This window comes from Otolemur garnettii, unplaced genomic scaffold (assembly GCF_000181295.1).
Source record: "Otolemur garnettii isolate 467f Iridium unplaced genomic scaffold, OtoGar3 scaffold00038, whole genome shotgun sequence".
NCBI classification, from domain to species: Eukaryota; Metazoa; Chordata; class Mammalia; order Primates; family Galagidae; genus Otolemur; species Otolemur garnettii.
The window spans coordinates 7949739-7955018 of record NW_003852433.1 but is presented as its reverse complement, the minus strand read 5'-3'; the positions used below and the strand labels follow the sequence as shown (position 1 = coordinate 7955018).

Here is a 5280-nt window from a genome sequence, read left to right as displayed (position 1 = left end):
TTTTTTTTTTTTTTTTTTTTGCACTGTTTTTCCTCTGTCTGTATTTTGAGCTAGTGCTGAGACTGAGAGGCTATACCATAGGGAGTTGGACTGGTCTTGGGAGGTGATGAGGGTTGCCAGTTAGTTGGTGTGGGTAAGAGAGGCTTGGGCTGTTCTGTTGAATCTATGCTCTGTCTCAGGTTTTTATTTCCCACTCAGCCTAGCTGGCCAAAGATAAGAGCAGACAGTCTGTGTGAAACTTACTTTGCCAGAAGTGTGGCCTCGGTTGAGTTTCTGGAAGGGCCATGCAAAGATGTTTACTGGAGATGGGTTGAGAGTCTGCAGTCTAGCTCTGGGTCAGGGGCAGCTAGTCTCTAATCAGACTTTTTTGGGTCTCATGCTTATTAAAATAGTGCCAAGAAACTGTGGGATTCACGTTTCCTAAACCTGATCCATTTTTCTAAAAAAAATCTCAATTAATGTGAGGCTGTTTAGTGAATAGCCTGAGTTCTAGTGATCTGAAAAATAGTTATCTTCAAGTGTCAAAGATGTTAGACTCCCAAGAGGACTAGCTCCTACCTGCGGGGCCACCTGCTGGCTTGAGAGTGTTGATCATCATGTTCTCTTGCTCCCACTGCCTAATAGTTGCTGGCATCACATTAGAGGTCACTTAGGTTTGAGTTAAGTTTACCTCCCTCTTTCTATGCCTGGGAAACTGTCCAGTTTTAGAATTATGATTTGACTATTTTATCTTTTGGGAAAAGCTTCTGTTTTAAGGAATTTCTCTTCCTTCTTATCCTGCCTCTAACCTCTCCTGGAATGGCCTGGCCATGGCTTGTAGAATCTCAGCTGAGAACTTCAGAAAACAGCAGCAGTATTTTCCTTTACCTAGTGTAACATCCCTTTCCCTAGGAGTGAGCTCACCTTGGAAAACCCAGGGAAAGAATCATCAGGTTCTCTACTCTCCCTGGGGATTAGGGAAGGACCCATCCCGGTCAGCACAGTGCCTTTTCCTCTCCTGCTCTGAGCCAGGGTGGACATGCCCTCTAGATTCAGGTCTGGGAAGAGGTCCTACAGTCCCTCCCATGGGGCTGCTTTCCCATTCCTTCTTCCCCCTCCCCTTTGCTAATCTACTCTGACATAATTCTTCAAGTGTCTTTTTGCCTTGAGGAGCCTTAATGGCATTGAGTGGCAACATATAATATTGTCCTCCATGCATCTCCAATAGAACCTAGGAGAGCAAGAGAGCTTTTTAAACTAAAGTGAGAGACTAATAGATGCTCCTGTTTTTGTTGTTGTTGTTGTTGTTATTGTTTTTTTTAAAGGCAGGATGGGGAGGTATGTTTGGGCCTCCTGCTGTGGCCTGTGAGGAAAGAGGCTAGGGCAAGGCTGTGATCCTGCACTGAAGCATAACCAGAAGTACCCAGGATCTGTCCGGAGATCTCAGAAGAAACCAGATTCTCTTGTATGGAAAGATATAATTAGGGATCAAAGAGCTCTACGAAATTTGCAAAGAAGCCTTAATGTTCAAGCTTCGAAGAGATCAGAGCAATTTTTCCCTTTTAGTCCAAGAGCTAAGACTCTGTGTTTAGACCTATCCTAAGGCAAGAGAGCTGGATTTCCTCATTTTGTTATAAGACTAGATTGTCATCAATGAGTCAGCTGTCAGTGAGGGTAGGCTGCTTCTTTGCACATGTGTGCCTTGCTGCCTATCTGGTGTGTCCTTCTCAGCTTCCTTTTGTCTAGCCTACTTTGGGTTGCCAGATCATCTTGATAAGAGCAGGTGATTTGGGGCCTGGCTGGGTTGGCAGGAAAAGAGCAGGATGGATCTCTTGGGACAGGTTCTCCCAGGAATATAAAATAAGGAGCCAGGGTTGTGCTGGCAGCTGGAGAGACAGTAGTGCCTGTTTAAGTTGGCAGAGAGGGCCTTGGCACCTCTCACATCCAGACAGTCTTATAAGATGGGGGCACATAGCACTGGGGAAAGCAGAACTCCATTCTCACCTCTATTTTCAGCTTCAGTGCTTTATTTCAGTATGAGGAAAAACAACAACAAACTGAAGTGCGCTTTCCGTCCTTTCAAAGGACAACTGTTGGGAAAGGAGAGCCAGGTTGCTAGGTGGGAGGAGAGAATTGGCAGGGAGAATCATTCTTGACTCCTCTCTTCTCTGGTGTGTCAAGATCCAGGGAATGAAAAGCAATTTGACCCTGGATTAGTTCCTCCTTAAATTGAAGGAATGTTACCTTTTCCTTCCATGAAGTTCTCTTAGGCTAGGACCAGCTGTCCATTCTGAGCTCAGGGTAGCCGCTTCAACAATTATTGGCATAACCTGACTTGTCAGGAAACTAACCTTACCCCTCCATATTGGGTCTGGCTGCTCTATTCTGTACCAAGTACTAGAGAAAAAAAATGTCAATTCTTAGTAACCCTTGCAGGTCTTACTTTAGTTTCCCGTCCTTTGCAGAGGCCAAACCAACTATTTGTAGCCACAACATGCATTCACAGTGGCAAAATGAGATATAATCGAGGGGCTTTGAACCTGGCTGGCCGGGGAGCTGTAGGGGTGGATAGAGTTGGCTTTTCTTCTGAGCTGTCTCCATCTGTCCCTTTCCCTTCCATGCCCCATCCTACTCCCACCAAAAAGTAAAAAATCAGGATGTTTTTCACTGTCCATTGCTTTGTGTTTTAATAAACAATTTACAGTGACACTCTGTGTTGAGACTGAGTTTCAACTTGAGGTGAAGGGATGGGGTGGAAAAAGGGAGACCTAGGGGTTCACTTGCCTGCCAAGAGTTCTTTTCTTCTCTCCAGGATGTTTGGTTAAGGGAATCATCGGCAAAGCTCTGCCTGTCCATTTCAACCAGCAGTGCATCGAAGGAAAAACAAAATGGTTTGTCTCTACTCTCACTGGAACATCAGGCCCTGACTATCCCACTCCTAAGGTACATGGGTCCTGTGATTACCTCTTTTTTATTTTTTTTTCGAGACAGAGTCTCACTCTGGTGCCCTGAATAGAGTGCTATGGCATGATAGCTCACAGCAACCTAAAGTTCTTGGGCTCAAGAAATCTTCTTGCCTCAGTTTTTCTAATTTTTTAAATTAAATCATAGCTGTGTACATTAATACTGTCATGGGGAGTTTTTCTATTTTTTTATTTTTATTTATTTATTTTTTGCAGTTTTTTTTTGGCTGGGGCCAGGTTTGAACCCACCACTTCTGGTATATGGGGCCAGTGCCCTACTCCTTTGAGCCATAGGTACCATCCTTTATTTTTTTTGAGACAGTCTCAAGCTGTCACCCTAGGTAGAGTGCTGTGGCATCACAGCTCATTGCAACCTCAAACTCTTGGGCTTAAGCAGTTCTCTTGCCTCAGCCTCCCAAGTAGCTAGGACTACTGGTGCCCGCCACAATGCCCAGCTATTTTTTTGTTGTTGCTGTTGGAGTTGTCATCGTTGTTTTAGTTGGCCTGGGCTGGGTTTGAACCCGTATGTGGCCAGCACCCTACTCACTGAGCTATGAGTGCCATCAGTTTTTCTATTTTTAGTAGAGATGGGGTCTTGCTCTTGCTCAGTCTGGTCTTGAACTCCTAAGCTCAAGCAATCCACCTGATTCTGGCCTCCCAGAGAGCTAGGATTATAGGTGTAAGCCACTGTGCCTGGCCTGATTGCTGCTTCTTATTCACTGTTCACTTAGCCTCTGTGATAGCGTATGGATAAGCCAAGCTTTAGGATATTTTTCTCTGCTTGCTCTTTTTCTAGTGTGCTATCAGTGTTGAGTATGTATATTGGGAAGGGCAGAATACAGGAAAGATTTTTTCCTATCATTTATTAGCCACATTTTATAGCTGAGAAACATGAAGCTCAAAAAGTTCAGTAGGCCAGGAATGGTGGCTCACACCTAGAATCCCAGACTTTGGGAGGCCAAAGTGGGAGGATGACTTGAGCCCAGCAAGCAGTTCAAGACCATCCTGGGCAACATAGCAAGACTCACATCTCTACAAAAAATTATTTTAAAAATTAGCTGGGTGTGATGGTGTGTCCCAGCTACTTGAGAGACTGAGGCAAGAGGAGTTTTCGAGCCCAGGAATTTGAGGCTGCAGTGAGCTAATGATCAAGCCACTGCACTCTAGCCTGGGCAACAGCAAGACCACGTCTGTTAAAAAAAACAACAAAAACAAAAGAAAGTTCAGTCATTTCCCTAGACCATTAATCATCAAGCCAAGATTCAAATTGAGTCTATCTGCCATCAAAACCCATGTTCTTTCTAAGCCTATAAAAATAAATACAGCTAACCTTTATTGAGACTTGGAAATGGGGACAGTGCTAAGCATTTTACAGATCTCTGTTTAATCTTTAACAAACCAGTTGGCATTACCCTTTAAGAGGTGAAGTGACTTGTTCATGCCCACACAGCCAGCAAAAGCTGGGGTTTTAAAACTAGGACTCTCGCTGTAATCAGTATTCTCTATAATACTGTGTGGCATGGCTCCAGAGCCTACCTGCTTAGTCCTCTAAGCGGGAATGGAAGCTGCTGGCTTGTAGAGGGTAGGGGGATGTGAGGGGAGAAGTTTAGCTTGTCTCCCTCAGTTACCCCTTGAAGGGCAGAATACAGTGTTCAGCCCCAAGAATGAGGCCCAGTGTTGATGAAATCAGTTCTCAGGACCCAAATAAGCCAGGTGGCCCACAGAGCCTCTTCCTTAAGTTGAGCCCACCCATAACTGGAGTTCTTTATTAATTCAAATTTAGCTGTTACTATTTTAAGGAGCTTTGCATGAGCTGCCAAATGGGGAAGAGACCTGAAGAACTTCTGCTCTAGGGAGTTGCAAGGAGGGAAATTGTGTGACAGAAAATCTTAGGCCAAGTACTGGGGTTGGGTTGGACCACTCTGTGGGTCCAGATCTTAATCTTGCTAAGGAAATTAGGCTCCCGGTTGGCTGGAGCCAGTGTCAGACCTTTCTCCATACTTAGTACCCTCCCCACCCCCCACCCCCCCATAGAGGAAAAGATGAGTTTTTCCAGCACTTACTGGAAAGCTTGCTGTAGGGGTCAAGGCAGAAAGGGCGGGGCATGGAGTGTCCTTGTCCTCGTCTTTGCTGTTCAGCAACCTGAGGCTGTAGGCACTACGCTACTCTAGCCTTAGTTTTGTTTGTTTCTAACCAGCTACATTTTTGAAAAATAACCCCGCTTACCTTTGGGCTCAGGCTTTGTTCTAAGACTGGGTCTCCCAGGTTTTTTCCTCAAGGCTCCATTCCTCTGAACTCTTGACTTCTGTGTGGTTTTTTTTTTTTTTTTTTTTTTTTT

At 44.8% G+C, this 5280-nt stretch overlaps 1 protein-coding gene across 1 annotated transcript in view; it reads left to right on the top strand.

Annotated features, from left to right (window-relative positions):
• The first annotated feature begins 6 nt into the window (after positions 1-6).
• Positions 7-5280, top strand: part of UNC119B (unc-119 lipid binding chaperone B) — a 29908-nt gene continuing 24634 nt past the window's right edge. Inside the window, exon 1 of the mRNA XM_003789907.3 lies at positions 7-2922. The gene's annotated coding sequence lies outside the window, so the exon portion shown is untranslated. The remainder of the gene's footprint in view (positions 2923-5280) is intronic.